A 19,152-nucleotide genomic window follows, 5' to 3' on the forward strand; every position below is an offset into this window, starting at 1 on the left:
GATATGGCGTAATGTGAAAAATTTCATTCGCTCAAAAGCAGTGAACGTTCAATTTCCAAAAATTTTATTATATACTGGCAGCATAGCCCGGCATTGCCCGGATATGTAAGAGCCCCTGGAGCAGACATGATGCTCGCTGTGAATTAAAAAAAATTCCTGCCAATTTGTGAAAGATATTGTCGAAAATACGTCATCTTGAATTTGAACGCGATTTCCCAAAATTTATCGATTTTTTCTGATGGTAAGGTATTGCATGGAAAACTAACGTCAGAATTAAGTTTCTTAGGGTAACATTAAGCTTCACCATGAGTTTGGTGAAAATCGCTTGCAAGTTGCGAAAACTACAACAGAAAATGTGTTGCAAATAAAAAGCTTAGATTCTCGACCCCATGTCGAATTTATCGATTGTTTTCAGAACTGGGGGAACTTTTCAAACTTTTCGCTGCGTTAGTTTTGAATTATGACATTGGGTTATGTGTGTGTCAAGTTTCATCAGAATCGGTTGAAAGCCGTGGTCAGGGTGAGGGTACAACCTGACAGACACACAGACACACAGACAAACAAACTGCCGTTTATATAGAGAGAGATTTGAATGTTGCTCTGAGTCTGAAGTAATTGAGCAACCTTTCTCCCTAATATTAATGGTTTTGCGCAAAAATTTGAAAGGTTTCTATTATATTTTTCTCAGAATTTTTAGAGCGGTTCAGATAAACTTCACAAGTATAGTAACGCCGTCCACTGGGATTACATGAGATGCACAAGGCGGTGAGTTGGCAGAATGGTTAGCATGCCGCTACGTTCTGAGTTCAAATTCCGCTAAGGTCGACTTTGCCTTTTATGTTTTCGGGGTCAATAAATTAAGTACCAGTTGAGTAATGGGGTCTATGTACTTAACTATCCCCCTCCCTACATTTCAGGCCTTGTGCCTATAGTAGAAAGGATTATATGAGATTCGCGCTGCGCTATGAAACCGTTCTACCCGCATTCATCCATTTCCGTGGCATTACAAACTTCTAAGTCTATATCGAACATCAAAGGCGGCGAGCTGGTAGAAACGTTAGCACGCCGGGCGAAATTCGTCTGTCGTTACGTTCCGAGTTCAAATTCCGCCGAGGTCGACTTTGCCTTTCATCCTTTCGGGGTAGATAAATTAAGTACCAGTTACGCACTGGGGTCGATGTAGTCGACTTAATCCCTTTGTCTGTCCTTGTTTGTCCCCTCTGAGTTTGGCCCCTTGTGGGTAGTAAAGAAATATATATCGAACATCTGCTGTCATGTGTAAGGCAGGATCACCTATTAACTCGTTTTCAATGTAACGACACACACACTATTTTTGCAAAATGTCTTTCTAATGAGCTTTCCTCCTTCGCCAAATTATCAAATTCTCAAGCAACCATCATAATCGTCATATCATCATCATCACCGTCGTTTTTGCTGTTCGCTTAGAAATGTCACATTTTATAGAGCTCAGAATAGTGAATATATATTTTTGGATTACTCGATGGAATTTCAGAATACTGGCATGTCTACTCCATCAGAAAACTCAAGTGCAGCGTAAAGGTCGATTAGATCATTACATGCACCAGCTAGGTCCCTGAGAAACACATTGTAATTACAATATCACCTCTTATGCAACTTCATTGGCATCCACATGCTTTACCTTTATAAATGCATCGTTTCTAAGTCAACCCTAACCCTTTTTCCTTTTAAACTCCAAATACGTCTTCTTCTATGATTTTTCACATATTCTCACACATTACAATTATCTTTGATATTTCAAGAAAGTGTCTACGTGAATAAGTGCTAAGTACTGTACTCTTCACGGATGAGACAGTCTGTCATTTGATATATTGTCTGGACCCTTCACTCCACGAGATCTCCTGCTGTAATCACACGGTCTGATTAAAAGATATTGAAATATATTTCGATTGGAAATATAGATCTAAATTCCTACATGAAATTCGTCCATATAATACGCACTTAAATTTGCTAAAGAAACGTTTCAGCAGCTGTCTAGTAGCAACAATTGTGAAGGCGCGTGGCTTAGTGGTTAGGGCATTCGACTGACGATTGTAAGGTCGTGAGTTCGATTCCCGGCGATGCGTTGTGTCCTTGAGCAAGACACTTTATTTCACGTTGCCTCAGTCCACTCACCTGGCAAAAATGAGTTGTACCTGTATTTCAAAGGGCCGGCCTTGTCACACTTTGTGTCACGCTGAATCTCCCTGAGAACTACGTTAGGGGTACACGTGTCTGTGTATTGCTCAGTCACTTGCACGTTAATTCCACGAGCATGCTGTTCCGTTGATCGTATCAGCTGGGACCCTCGTCGTTGTAACCGACGGAGTGCTCCTAAAAAAGTAGCAACAATGAATTCTGTACCGTGCAATACCAGTTGTATCATGTGACATTAAAGGCTCAATCACCCAAAATCCTTTATATTCAAATGTGCATATACTCAAATCTAACCACGCACGGCTTGACTAAGCTGCCTCATATATACGGTGATTAAGCCGCTTCAGAATATTTCAACGAAGCGACCAGTTATTCTTATTTCGATATTCGCGCCTTTATATAAGCGTCCAGATACGCAAGAATTATAAAAGTGAATAGTTAATACTTAATTATTATATCTGAAGACTTTATTTTCTACCATGTAACGTTTTATATTAACTGATATCATTATGTAATAATGGATACATATTCAATTTTGCGAATTTTCCATTCACATAAAAATTCCGCGACACCAAGTGTATTATTCCACAGTCTCCTGCTATATCGCTAAACTTAGTCATATTACGTTGGTAACCAGTAATTCACCGTATTTTCCTCATATTTAAAATAGCTTTCCATTTATACCCATTGTTGAGCTTAACGCAAATCTTACATAATTCAATGAATTATATATACATATACGACGAATTATATTTGTGCGTACATGCGTAAGCGATGTGAGTGGGTGGAGATATATAGGTAAGTGGTATGAGTCAAATACACACACATGCACACAAACACGCGTGCGCACGAACATAAACACACGCACGCACACACACACACACAAACACATTCATATGTCTGTCAGTATGTGTCAGCGTGAATCTCTCTCTTTTACTCTTTTACTTGTTTCAGTCATTTGACTGTGGCCATGCTGGAGCACCGCCTTTAGTCGAGCAAATCGACCACAGGACTTATTCTTTGTAAGCCTAGTACTTATTCTATCGGTCACTTTTGCCGAACCGCTAAGTTACGGGGGAGGTAAACACATCAGCATCGGTTGTCAAGCGATGCTGGGGTGACAAACAGACACACAAACATATACATATATACGATAGGCTTCTTCCAGTTTCCGTCTACTAAATCCACTCACAAGTCTTTGGTCGGCCCGAGGCTATAGTAGAAGACACTGGCTTAAGGTGCCACGCAGTGTGACTGAACCCGGGACCATGTGGTTGGTAAACAAGCTATTTACCACGTAAATATAACAAGCATATTTTTGTCAATATTTTTGTTTTTAATGTTCGTTACTACCATTTCCTCTGATCGTATTTACGCCAGATTCTTTTCAAGCGAGGTGCAATATAAACATGTTTACTAATATTGCATAAGTGTCCAGTTAATAGAGATAACCCCGCAATGAAGATCAATTTCTTGGTAGTTTTGGGGACGAAGTAAATGAGAAAACAGCATTAAAAGGAGACTTTGAATGCTATAGATTCAGCTTAAACTATTGCTTTGGTTTTTTTTTTCATAACCCTATCCCCCTACAGACATTGCTCGGTAGATTGTTGGTGATCCACTAACTCGATCATGCTTATTCACTCTATAGTTCATTACTAACATCGTGTGTGCGTGCACGTGAGTGCATATGTACGTATGTATATATTTATATATACACCCCCACACACACATATATATATAGAGAGGGAGAGACAGAGATAAATATGTTAAAATTCGAGCGGAATAAGGCGCTGGTCGGATCAAAATTAAAATGCACACACACCAACTACAGACGAATACGAACAACAGTAAGGAAGTACAGACACAAAGATATTCAGCTTATGTTAATAATTAATTGAACCCAACTGAGTGTACTACGTATGTACGTATATATATATATATATATATATATATATATATATATATTATATATATATATATATATATATATATATATTAAGCATATATATATATATATATGCACCAAATGGCAGTTGCTAAAAAGCATTCGTGAGGTAAAATCATGTAGCAAACCAAATGGCGGTGCCCCAGCATGGCCACAGCTCATTAGCTGAAACTGGAAAAATCAAAATCAAAATCATATATATATATATATATATATATATATTACTTTATTGTCCTCAAAGGGCTAAAAATAGAGGGGATAGCAACGATAGACAAAGGGAATAAGTCGATTACATCGACGCCAGTGCGAAACTGGTACTTTATTTATCGACCCCGAAAGCATGAAAGGCAAAGTCGACCTCGGCAGAATTTGAACTCAGAACGTAACGACAGACGACATACCGCTAAGAATTTCGCCCGGCGCGCTAACTTGCCTGCCAACTTGCCTGCCAACTTGCCGCCCTTATTCATATATATATATATTATATGATGTATATATGCACCCATACACAAACACTACACACACACACAGATAATCAGAGAAATATTGTTTAGCTTTAGTCCCATAAAGATGGGTGCCATAGTGTCGATTTCCAGACGCTTCTGGAAGATTAACGAAACAATCATTCACCTATGACTCCAAACACCTCATGAATCTAGCTGGAGACTAACACACAATTATGCAATTCGTGACACACTCATAAAAAATTTAAGAATGACAAGCACACACACACACACACACACACACACACACACACACACAAACGCTCTCTTACACATACGTAAATACACATTCATATGTCTGTCACTTTCTATCAGCGTCAAGCTGTAAATATATCAAGTATATTTTTGTTTTTAATGTACGTTACTACCATTTCCTCTTCAAGTGAGATACAATACAAACATGTTTACTAATAATATTCAGCAAGTGTCCAGTTAATTGAGCTAATCGAAAGTGTTGGAATACGATTAATACTAACCTCGCAATGAGGACCAATTAGTTGGTAGTTTGGGGAACGAAGTAAATGACAAATCACTCTTAAAAGTAGACTTTGAATGCTATAGGTTCAGTTTATGCTTTCGTTTTGTTTAGATGTTCATAACCCTATATATACACCAACAGACATTGCTCAGATAGATGGTAGGTACTCCACTAAAGCGATGATGCTTATTCACTCTATAGTTCATTACTGACATGGTGCGTATGAGAATGTGATATATATATACATATGAAGTTCCCCGCTAACAGGGCAAGAAAAATATTCGATTTCCTTAGAGAAAACATTCGAGGAAAAACGTATTTAAAGACAATGAAAGAAACAGAAAATCCTCCAAGACAGTCTGCCTCATCACCAACTCATAAAACGTTGGTAAGAGAGAGTTTCTTATTTCTTTGTTGCCCACAAGGGGCTAAACATAGAGGGGACAAACATGGACAGATAAAGGGATTAAGTTGATTATATCGACCCCAGTGCGTAACTGGTACTTAATTTATCGACTCCGAAAGGATGAAAGGCAAAGTCGACCTCGGCGGAATTTGAACTAAGAACGTAACGGTAGACGAAATACCGCTAAACATTTCGCCCGGCGTACTAACTATTCTACCAGCTTGCCGCCTAAACTCTCTAGAGAGTTTCTCGGGGAACTGTACTGAGACCACTACTATTGCAGTGGCTCTCTCTGACAAGCCGTCAGTCGTACACTCCCCCACTCTCGCTAGCTGGACTTACAATACAAACGTGTCTTAAGCTGTGAAGAACCCTGATGGCGTAGTAAAACTGCAAAATGACTCGCATGCAATATATAAATGGGCTGATGAAAATAACATGCAGTTCAATGCTGATAAGAGTCAAGCATTACGCTATCGGATCACAAATACACTACAACTGGTATACATAGGACAAGTAGGCAGAGTTAGAATCGGTACGCGACCAGAGAATCCATATTAGTAGTGATGCAACATTCCATGTGCATAATTATCAGGACGGCAACATTGTGAAGACGAGTAGCTGGATGGATGTTTAGAGTACTCAGAACGAGAAATGACAGAATCTTGATACTCCTATGGAGGACATTTTTACTCAGTTGTCTAGATTACTGCTCCCAACTGTGATCGTTGCAAAGTGTCAAACTAGTGGCGGAACTTGAGGCAATCCTGTGCCACTACACAAAGAAGATTGACTCGGTGAAATAGGTGAATTACTGGGAGAAACTGCAAGAACTGAAGCTCTACTTCTAGAAGAGAAGACAAGAAAGGTATGCAATGATATACATATAGAATATCCTGGAAGGTCTAGCTCACAACTTTGGAATTAAATGCTATACCAACCACCGGACTGGACGACACTGCATACTACCAAAGATATCTTCTTCATCTTGTAAGATAAGGACCCAGTATTGCAACATCTTGGGTTTCAGGGAACCACAACTGTTTAACATCCTGCCAAGGAACCTAAGAGGTGTAGATGTGGAAACGTTCAAAAAGCCCCTGGAGAAAATTCTGTCTGAAATCCCAGATGAGACAACGTCGCAGCAGGAGGCACTAAGAAGAACAGCTTCGTCTAATGCATTTCTACACCAAAAATAATACCGAAAGGAGATCCCAAAACACTGAAAGGTGGTATTCCAGCATGGCCCCAAACCCTGGCTGAAACCAGTCAAAGAATAAAATAGCATATATATATATATATATATATATACATATACATACACACACACATATATTACGTATATTTATGTTGATAGCGTAGATGACCGAAATTCAGTCAACATTAGTTGTTATTAATGAATAATAAATCTGTACTCTTTAAAAGTATGGATTAACCCTTCAGATTAGCGTAAAACAGATTTTAGTATAACTGGGAATGCAAACAAAGATTAATATATGATATATATAGACATCCTCCAAACACACACGCTCGCGTGCGCACGCACGCGCTTTCATGAATAATCAGAGGGAAAGAGCAAGATTATTTAGCATTAGCCCTATAAAGAAGGGTGCCATGGAGTCGATTTCCGGACGCTTTTGGGACATCAAGGACATTCACCTATGACTCCAAACAACTCATGAATCGAGCTCGAAACTAAACACACAACTATGTAATTTATGACACTCTCATAAAGTATTTAAGAATGACAAAAATATTAATATACACATACGCCCAAATATACATATATACTGATGTATGTACATTCCAACAATGGTTGATGTGCAAACGATCCGCTGGTCTTAACAAATCTAATTAAAAAGCACATGTATGCAGGAGATGTTAGACAATTAAGTAAACGACGCAATAACACAGTCATAAATTATATGATTCATATATTTATCCTGTCTCGTTTATAAATACACTACATTTACAAAAGAAGTCGAGTGAGTGGACCGCAATACAAGCTCAAAATTGAAATACAGACAGATGAATATGCTTTTGTGTGTGCATACATACTGACATACATATATCTATATAAAATTCTGTTTACATGCATATACACTGGCAAAGAGAAAAAATTGCTAGTGAAAGTCAAATACACAAATGCGCACACACACACATACTCTCTCTCTCTCTCTCTCTCTCTCACACACACACACACACACACACACACATATATATATATAAATATATACTTATATGTGCATGTTTGCGTATGTATGTATATATATATATATATGTGTGTGTATATATATATATATATATAATATATATATATATATATATATGAATATGTATATATGAAGAAAACAAAAATGGAACAGGAACGTAACAGGCGACAACAAAACAGCCGGACATTTAGACGATACAAAGAAATGACAGGAAAAAAAAGGACGTGTTATCCGGACTTTTCTATCTTCAGTCGAGTTCCAGATTTTCTCAGCAGTTTCAGTCGGTTATACACACACACACACACACACACACAAACATACCTATACACACACAGACACATACACACACAAACCTATATATATATATATACATATATATATGGGTACAGGACGTCACCAAATATCATGAAATGCAAAAACAAACGAGTTAAATACGTAAAGGAGGAAAGAAAAAAATGGAAAACAAGACAAGTAATACAAAGAATACAAAAAACGATCCTTCATCAGTTGTCAGCTGTCTATCTACTCCTCATTTCGAGCATTGAACGACAATATGAGTCTTCGAAGACAGTAGCTCCCATAAATACCAAAATAAAATTTTGGATTTATGGAGGGTCAAATTTGGGAACAAAAACAGAACATTGGAAACAAACAAGGAAACCAAACGAAAAGAAGCGTGAAGGGTCGTTAGACCAGAATGAGGGGAAAATAGTGAACGGTAGGAGAAATATTTTCTTTGAAAAGAGAAAAGATAGAAGAGAGATAGAAAACTCCCAGTCTTTAGAACGTCGTGGAGGAAAAGAAAGATAGTTACGTGAGGGAAAGGAAGATGGACGATGGTCTCGTGCGAGCAACGAGAGAAAGAAAAAGAGAAAGACGGTAAGAGATAACCCCGAAATATTGAATACAATGTAAGTCTACATTAATTCATATATTTTTCTTGCGATTTGCCTTGCATTTACTTCGCATTCTTCTGGTCTTACCCACGATTCTTTATACAATATTTCTACACAATGCTTCATAGCAATTATTCTGTGCGTGCGTGCATGTGTGTAGGGATGTATGTGTGTATGTGTGTGTCTTATAGGGTTAGTTTCGAGATCTCAGATTGTGATTTCGATTCCTGGACCGAGCAGTGTCCTGTGTACATGAACAAACCATTTCGTTTTATGTTGCTCAGGCCGAAAAAATAAGTAATCCGGCGACTGACACGTGTCTCGTCCGCGAAACATTTTTCCCCACACGAGTTCCGGACCCCAGAAATGAACTCATTTGCATATAACCAATCAGAGCTCATCTTGACCTTGTTGTCAAGTTAACAAACACACTCTACCAAGTAAACTCAAGACGAAGAACGATGTTGTAAGTCGACCGATCGCCAAGTTAAGTCTGATTTTAGAGGGAGACAAGTAATTAGACAGATGTGCATCTATACCTATTATTGGATTTTGTTATGGCCCCATATGGTAAAAATTTGGATGTGAAAAATATATATAACTGAAGCTACCCAAAGATCGACTCAATGTGACAGGTCAGCTCAATGCCTCATGTTTTAGAGAAACTGAAAAAAATTAAAACTTTAATCCCTAGAACGAACGCAGTGGTGATATGCAGTGATATACACCTGGAAAATCCTAGGAAAAGTTATAGCAAACTTTGGTATTGAAAGTTGCCGAAACAGCAGAACGGGCGCCACTGCATAGTACCAAAATCCAAACATTGTCATCAGGATACAGGACCAGATACTACTATAGCTTGGGTTTCAAGGGGTTTCAAGGGCCCGCTGCTCTTCAATGTTCCCCCCGGCAAGAAACGTAGACGAAGGCAGCAACATCAAACTCCCTCATTCACCTAATGCCATTAATGAGAGGAAGCTTCAAGTATTGAAAGGGTTGCAAAGCGCACGGCGGTGACCCAGTGTGGCCGCAGCTCTCGAGCTGACACTTGTAAAGAATAAGTCTGCTATTATCCGCATTAGTATCAACTTTCAGGGTCCTATATATATATATATATGCGTAATCAACTGAATATGATTATACAGAATAGAGTACAACTAAATTCATATAATTTGCATATCATTGCATATCATTGCATGTTCTGACAAAGTGAGTTGATTTTTAAATTTACAGTGCATCAAACAGCAATTGTCCGGTTTCCCGGTTTCCTTGGCGTATAGGTTCCTCACCTGGACGAGACGCCGTAGAACACAAAACAGCATTTGTGATTAATTTGAAGTATATGTTTATTAAAAAAAAAACATACAACATTAGCCACGTTATTATAACGTGGATATGATTCGACCGGTTCGTGTGTATGTGTGTGTTGTGTGTGTGTGTGTGTGTGTGTGTGTGTGTGTGTGTGTGCGTGTGATTGTGCGTGCATGTTTGTTCGTGTATGTGTGTATACGGAATCAGAAAATCGTTACCAGATGCGTGGGGATGGCAATTACATTGGATGGTGAGAAATGTTCATATTTATATATATATGTAAAAAATGATTTTAGTTAGTTTCCTCTATAATAACCCGAGACGAATAGAATATGTAACGTAGACGAAATTTAGTGAGTTGATGGAGACGAAATGAAATTAAAACACGTCATTACATAGGCGTATTACTTAAGACAACAAGTTCATTAAGCGGAGACTTTAAATGGAAGAAAGGAAGCACTCCGTCGGTTACGACGACGAGGGTTCCACAGACACTCCACAGAGCACTCCACAGACACGTGTACCCTTCACGTAGTTCTCGGGGATATTCAGCGTGACAACAGAGAGTGACAAGGCCGGCCCTTTAAAATACAGGTACAACAGAAACAGGAAGTAAGAGTGAGAGAAAGCTGTGGTGAAAGAGTACAGCAGGGATCACCACCATCCCCTGCCGGAGCCTCGTGGAGCTTTTAGGTGTATTCGCTCAATAAACACTCACAACGCCCGGTCTGGGAATCGAAACCGCGATCCTACGACCGCGAATCCGCTGCCCTAACCACTGGGCCATTGCGCCTCCACACTTTAAATGGAGCCACTTGCAGATTCAAGTTTTATTTCATTTTAGAATGAGTATTATTATTATTATTGTGGAGGCGCGTGGCTTAGTGGTTAGGGTGTCAGCATCATGCTCGTAAGAATGTGGTTTCGATTCCTGGACCGGGCGACGCGTTGTGTTCTTGAGAAAAAACACTTAATTTCGCGTTGCTCCAGTCCACTCAGCTGGCAAAAATGAGTAACACTGCGATGGACTGGCGTCGCATCCAGCTGGGGAACACATACGCCATAGAAACCGGGAAACCGGGCCCATGAGCCTGGCTAGGCTTTAAAAGGCGCATTTATTTATTTATTTATTATTTTTTATTATTACATTTATTATCTCCACTTTCTCTATATATGCAATTCATTCTACGATCTTAGTTGTTTGAACAACGATAAATGAGAATATGTGTGTGAGCGTATGTATGTGTGTGCGTGAGCATGTGTGTTTGTGCGTGTGTATGTGTGTCTATCTGTCTGTGTGCTTATGCGTTTGTGTACGCGGGTGTGTGCATTATTAGTTGGCGAGTGAGAGTTCGTGGGTGTGCAGGCAAATGTATGTATGAATGACAGAGATATAAACATTGTAGATTATGTACAGTCTCGTCACCATAAATAAAAGAACAATTGACAGCTATTAAGCCTTCAAGGAGAAAGACTAACCTTTACCCATCCGAACTATATCGCAAGTCATTAGTTTGTACAAAGCTGTGAATGCGATAAGTACATACACGTCTATCATTTGTTGACCAGATTTTGGCCCGGCGAACAGATAAAAATGGCATATGGTAAATTTAAACCAGGGGAATGCTGGCTCTATGAGAGAAACGGTGATATACTTACTAACCCGAAAACATAATGAAGAAAAAGACGAATCAGTAAAATAAGGAAAGTAAATGAATATAGAATTGGGTAAGTGTGTGTGTGTGTAACCGCGTGGGCCCACATGTAAGTGTCTGTGGGTGCGCAAGTGTGTATATATATATATATTTCTTTACTACCCACAAGGGGCTAAACAGAGAGAGGACAAACAAGGACAGACATAAGTATTAAGTCGATTATATCGACCCCAGCACATAACTGGTACTTAATTTATCGCCCCGAAAGGATGAAAGGCAAAGTCGACCCCGGCGGAATTTGAACTCAGAACGTAACGGCAGATGAAATACGCCTACGCATTTCGCCCGGCGTGCTAACGTTTCTGCCAGCTCGCTTAGTGTATATATATATATTTGTATGTGTGCGTGTGTGAGCGTATATGTATGTTTTGCTTTTTGCTGCGGAAATGAGAGACATACATACAGAATATAAGTAGTAAAGTTTCAACTTTATATGCAGATTATTTTGCGAGTCCGAGTTTCACGAGTATCAGAGCTTTGAATAGATTCGTATATGTATTTGATCAATGCTTTGACTCTCAATACTAGCAATAATGGTGCTGACTAGTGCCACTAGTAACTTTAGTCACGTCGAAATATATAAATATTTATATACATATACATCATACACACATACGCACGCGCATATATATATATATATATATATATACTAGCAGTATCGCCCGGCATTGCTCGGGTTTATAAGGGAAATAACTATAAAGCATTTTTAGAGAGTTATAGCCAAAAAATAGCAAATAAATGCATTAAAAATGGAAAAAAAATTATAGTAAATTTTTTAAAGTCGTTGACTCATCGTAGACATTTTTAGAGAGGTACTTCCCTTAAATAATAGCAAAAAAATGCATTAAAATGGAAAAAAATGATGGTAAATTATTTTTGAAGTCGTAGACTCATCGTAGACGCGAGCTAATACCTAGAAGGGCTCGATATGAATCACAACTATAAGATACCCGGTTTTGGTTAAACTGCACCGCAAAATGTGGGAGTAGTTAGGAATCAAATCGTAGGAGACAGACACACAACTTTACTTTTATATATAAAGATTTGTGCAACAACTAAAACATTCGGTTGTGCAAATTGTTTGCACAGGAAACCTGCCCTGTGTTGCGGTTTTTGCCGTTTTTGTGGATCTGATTCAGCTTTTTTACCGATTTCTGTTTTGGCGACTTTAAGCCATGAAGTCGTTGTTCTAAAAGAACGCTGGTCTCCTTCACAACGCTTTACGACGTTGATTTCCTTACACTCCCTTCCCCACAGCATTACGAGGGAGGGAAGAAGGGGGAGAAGCAACACAGGTGCAGGTGTGAGCATGGACGCCAACTCCGCCGCCATCGACACACGAAAAAATATGCGTTAATATGGAAAAAAATTATGGTAAATTATTTTTTAAATCGTAGACTCATCCTAGACGCGCGCTAATACGCAGACGAGCTCGATATGAATCACGACTATAAGATACCCAAATTTGGTTAAACTGCACCGCAAAATGTGGGAGTAGTAAGGAATCTAAATCGTAGGAGACAGACACTCACACAACTTCACTTTTATATATATAGATATATATATGGTCTTATGCTATATGCGCACATATATGTGCGTGCGCGAACGTGAGCGTGCGCCTGCGCAAAAGTGTGACTGCGCATGCACAAACGTGTGACTGCGCATGCCCGAAAATGTAATTGCGCATGCGTTAAAGTGTGCGTGCGCATGCGCGAAAGTATGACTGTGCATGCACGTGTGCGTGCGCATGCGCGAACGTCTGACTGCACATGCGCGAAAGTGTGAATGCGCATGCGCGAAAGTGTGCCTGCGCATGCGCAAACGTGTGACTGCGCATTTGGGTTTACTATTTGGCTTGGCTATTTTGGTTTGCTATTTGGCTCAGCTATATGGGTTGGCTATTCGGCCTGGCTATTTGGATTATCTATTTGTGTATGCTATTTGTGTTGGCTATTTGGCATAGCTATTTGGCTAGGTTATTTGGCTTGTCTATTTGGCTTGGCTATTTGTGTTTGCTATTTGGGTTGGCAATTTGGCTATTTGGGTTGGCTTTTTCAGTTGGCTATTTGGCTTGGCTATTTGGGTTGGCTATTTGGGTTTGCTATTTGTGTTGGCTATTTGGCTTAGCTATTTGGCTAGGCTATTTAGCTTGGCTATTTGGGTTGGCTATTTGTGTTTGTTATTTGGGTTGGTTATTTAGGTTGACTATTTGTGTTTCCTATTTGGGTTGGATATTTGGCTTGGCTATTTGGCTAGGCTATTTGGGTTGGCTATATGGCTTGGCTATTTGGCTTAGCTATTTGGGTTGGCAACTTGGGTTGGCTATTTGGGTTTGCTATTTGGCTTGGCTATTTGGGTTTGCTATTTGGGTTTGCTATTTGTGTTGGCTATTTGGCTTAGCTATTTGGCTAGGCTATTTGGGTTGGCTATTTGGGTTGGCTATTTGGCTTGGCTATTTGAGTCTCCTATTCTGCTTAAACTCGAACGTGTGACTACGCATGTGCGAAAGTGTGACCGTGCATGCGCGAACGTGTGCGTGCGCGTGCTTGAATTTGTGCGTGCGCATGCGCGAACGTGACCGGGCATGCCGAAGGTGTGACTGCGCATGCGCGAACGTGTTCGTGTGCATGCTCGAACGTGTGACTGCGCATGCGCGAAAGTGTGACTGCGCATGCGCGAACTTGTGCGGGCGCATGCGCGATTTTGTGCGTGCGCATGCGCGAACGTGTGACTGCGCATGCTTGAACGTGTTCCTGTGCATGCGCGAGCGTTTGACTGCGCATGCGCGAAAGTGTGTCTGCAGATGCGCGAACGTGTGCGTGCGCATTCGCGATGGTGTGCGTGCACATGCACGAACGTGTGATTCGAATGCGCGAAGGTGTGACTGCACATGCGCAGTCACACATTCGTGCATGCGCAGTCACACTTTGCGAGGGAGGGAAGAAGGGGGAGTATCAACACAGGTGCAGGTGTGAGCATGGACGCCAACTCCGCCGCCATCGACACACGAAAAAATATGCGTTAAAATGGAAAAAAATGATGTTAAATTATTTTTTAAATCGTAGCACTCATTGTAGCCGCGCGCTAATACCCAGACGGGCTCGATATGATCATGACTAAGATACCCGAATTGGTTAAACTGCACCGCAAAATGTGGGAGTAGTTAGGAATCTAAATCGTAGAGACAGACACTCACACAACTTCACTTTTATATATACCGATATAGTGTAATAAATAAAATATATGCATACATACATACATATATGTACGTACCTACATCTACATGTATATATACATGCATATATAAATATATATACGTGAGTACAGGACACCACAACTTGACGTAGAACTCAACGAGAAACGAAAACGGAAAAACAAGCATGGAACAAACCATTTTTTACAACAGAAAAACAGAGTACAAGACAAAGTACACAAGGAAAAATCCCCTTCATCAGCTGTCCCTAGTTCAACTCTAGCGTGTTTCGAAGGCACACACACACACACACACACACACACACACACACACACACAGATCTCCTTTTTTTTCTCTCCTTTTTTTCTCTCCATTTTTTCTCTCCTTCTTTCTGTGTTTTTTTCTCTCTGTGTATCTTTCTGTTGAAGAGCGTAGGCTCGAAACGTTAAAGACTTGTTTTATTTATATTTCCTGAGCGCCATACTAATACAATTGTTTGTTTGTTTTCCACCTGCCTTCGTCTTTTGTCTATTTTCATAAAGCTTCCCGTTAATATATATATATATTATATATATATATATATAATATATATATATAACAAAGCAAAGGTACTGCACAAGTGAAAAATATAGGAAAGAGGATCTGAAAGTGCAGAGGTGAAACCGGTCAAGTCAATTAAAATCTTTGAAAGACTTCTGCCTTTTCAAATCCTCTTTCCTATATATATTCTCTTATTCTTTTACTTGTTTCAGTCATTTTAACTGCAGCCATGTTGGAGCACCACTCTTAGTCGAACAACTCGACCTGTGCACGTATTCTTTGTAACCTAGTACTTATTTTATCGGCCTCTTATGCCGAGCTGCTAAGTTTCGGGTGATTAAACACACCAACATCGGTTATCAACCGATGGTGGGGGTACAAACTCAGACACACAAATACATACATGACATATATATATATATATATATTTATATTTAAAAGTGAGGTTGTGTGTCTGTCTCCTACGATTTAGATTCCTAACTACTCCCACATTTTGCGGTGCAGTTTAACCAAAACCGGGTATCTTATAGTCGTGATTCATATCGAGCCCTTCTGGGTATTAGCGCGCGTCTACAATGAGTCTACGATTTTAAAAATAATTTACCATCATTTCTTTCCATTTTAATGCATTTTTTCGCTATTATATAAGGGAAGTAACTCTCTAAAAAGTCTACGATGAGTCAACGATTTAAAAAAAATTTACCATCATTTTTTTCCATTTTTAATGCATTTTGTTGCTATTTTTGGGCTATAACTCTCTAAAAATGCTTTATAGTTATTTCCCTTACAAACCCAAGCAACGCCGGGTGATACTGCTAGTATATATATATATATGTATATACGACGGGCTTTTTTATATTTTCCGTCAACAATATATATTTCTATGTACTACTAAACGGTTCATGTGCTGAGACCATGCCTCACAATATCTTTTAACACGTCTGAAGATTGCACTAGAGCACTAGCACAACACTGTCTAGGATGCTTTCATAAAAACATATATTGTGCTTATTGAATAGTATGTATCTCCGATCAGATGAAGTATTTTGTTGCTCATCTTACCACCAGGGAACACGCCATATGGTGTGTATGTGTGTATGTGTTATGTAGTATATATATATATATATATATATATATATTATATATATATATAATATAATATATATATATAAAAGGGTAAAGACCCCCTTCGGTCATGAGTGACCATGGGTTTGCACCTAGAGAGTTACCCTCTGAGGCACAAGTCTGGGCAAGGTTGTTTTTAGGAAGACACCAGCCAGTCGCCCATGCATACCGGCCTCCCCTCTCACGCCACCAGTGTTATCCAAGGGAAAGACAAAGGTCGATACAGCTTAGCACCAGTGACGTCGCAACTCATTTCTACAGCTGAGTGAACTGGAGCAACGTGAAATAAAGTGCTTTACTCAAGAACACAACTCGCAGACCCGGTCCTGGATTCGAACTCACAACCGCACGATCGTAAGCTCGACGCTCCAAACCACTGAGCCATGCGCCTCACTATATATATATATATATATATATATATTATATATATATATATATATATATATAATATATACTATAATATATATATATATATATAATATATATATATATAATATATATATATATATATATATATTATATATATATATATATATATATATATATATATATATATTATAATATATATATATATATAGTGGAGGCGCATGGCTCAGTGGTTGGAGCGTCGAGCTTACGATATATATATATATATAATATATATATTAATATATATATATATAATATTATTAGAGACAAAACCACTATTTTGCAAAAAAACAAGGAAAGACTTAATCAATACATAAAATTTTAATAAAAAGTCTTTTTGACTTTTTATTAAAATTTATGTATTGATTAAGTTTTCCTTGTTTGTTTTGCAAAATAGTGGTTTGTCTCCAATAATATTATATAATATTTTACTATAAAATGGGATTTAATCCTAAATCTGATTTTTTCCCTGTAAATTTGGATTTATTCCCTAATATTATATATATATATTATATATATATATATATATATATATATATATATATATATATATAATAGCATAAGTTCATGTCTATCACGGAGATTTGAATACTATAAACAAATCAATTGTGCAGGATTTTCAGCAAGAAATTACAGACGCTTCTTTTTTTCAAATTCGAATTATTACCTACATGAGTCAGTGCACTTTTGTATTGTCACATTAATTAATCTACTTGTGTGTGTGAAATTTCTAGAGGACACCCACAAATATAAATCCTTATCTACACCGTAATTACCTTTATAGATTGGCTTATGATATGGCTTGAGTTGTTTCTGCAATTTTTTTCCTTATAATATACAGTTCGGGGGATCTCCAATATTGTATATTAACTTGTGTTTCTTTCAGAATGCAATATTCAGACTTCACTTGTTGGAAAATCGGATGAAAAACAACATATTTCAATTTTAGTCAAATAGGGAGTCTCTAAGCGTTTGCTTGCTTTCATGGAATCGGATGTAAATCTTCCTGAAATCACACTCTTGTGTCTTGAATATGAGAAGGTCACTCTGGAGAATCATAGTCATTGATATATGAATGCCTTTGTACGTAGGACTAACATGAATTATTGCATGGCATCCGAATAAATGAGGATATTCTACCAGTTTGTTTCATCTGCTACAAATAACGAAACAAAATCTCATTGAAATTACACCCTGCCATTTTAAAATATGACCATGTACATAAATCAGCTGTGATAGTTTATGTTCACTTTCTATTCTTTCACTTGTGAAGGCAAGTGGCTTAAGATTGTGATTTCGATTCCTGGACAGAGTAATGCATTAGGTTACTCTTTACTCTTTTACTTGTTTCAGTCATTTGACTGCGGCCATGCTGGAGCACCGCCTTTAGTCGAGCAAATCGACCCCGGGACTTATTCTTTGTAAGCCCAGTACTTATTATATCGGTCTCCTTTTGCCGAACCGCTAAGTGACGGGGACGTAAACACACCAGCGTACAAACATATACATACACATACATACATATATATACATATATACGACTGGCTTCTTTCAGTTTCCGTCTACCAAATCCACTCACAAGGCATTGGTCGGCCCGAGGCTATAGCAGAAGACACTTGCCCAAGATGCCACGCAGTGGGACTGAACCCAGAACCATGTGGTTGGTAGGCAAGCTACTTACCACACAGCCAATCCTGCGCCTATGGTTGTTGAATAAAACACTTCATTTCATATTGCTCCAGTCTACTCAGCTCGAAAATGTGAGCAAACATTTGGCGGAACGGTGTTCCATACAGTGGCAGGAAATATATATACTACCTAATCCGGGAAACCGCTACTCACTTTGGATCTAATATACTGGTTCCTAAGTCGAAAATTGCTACCCAAACTTCTATCACTTTCACTGACTTTTTTTCTGTCCCTCTTTCCCTCTCTGTCTTTCTCACTTTCACTCTTTCTCTCTCTCTCTTTCTCTCACACACAGACACACACACACATAAACACAGCCGCACGCACGCACACACTCTCTCTTTCTCTCTCTCTCCCTCCCTCTCTTTCGGTCACACACATTCTCTTTCTCTCACACACACGCTTTCCCTCTCTCACCCTGTCACATTTCCTCCCTCCTATCTGAATCTTCTCATCAGCTAACGTTTTGCATGACAAAGTCTTAAAAGGAAAGAAAAAAGAAAGAATGATAAAGAGAAAGAGAGAGAGAGAGAAAGATAGAGAAAGAGAGAA

The 19,152-nt window shown here is 38.8% G+C and overlaps 1 long non-coding RNA gene across 1 annotated transcript; it reads left to right on the top strand.

The window, feature by feature from the left end:
* The first annotated feature begins 8,627 nt into the window (after nt 1-8,627).
* Nucleotides 8,628-18,908, top strand: LOC118766178. Its single transcript, XR_005002094.1, has 3 exons — nt 8,628-8,757; nt 10,846-10,848; nt 18,896-18,908. It is a non-coding gene; the product is annotated as an uncharacterized LOC118766178 (long non-coding RNA).
* Nucleotides 18,909-19,152: the final 244 nt, after the last annotated feature.

The sequence above is a fragment of the Octopus sinensis genome, linkage group LG1 (assembly GCF_006345805.1).
Source record: "Octopus sinensis linkage group LG1, ASM634580v1, whole genome shotgun sequence".
NCBI lineage: Eukaryota > Metazoa > Mollusca > Cephalopoda > Octopoda > Octopodidae > Octopus > Octopus sinensis.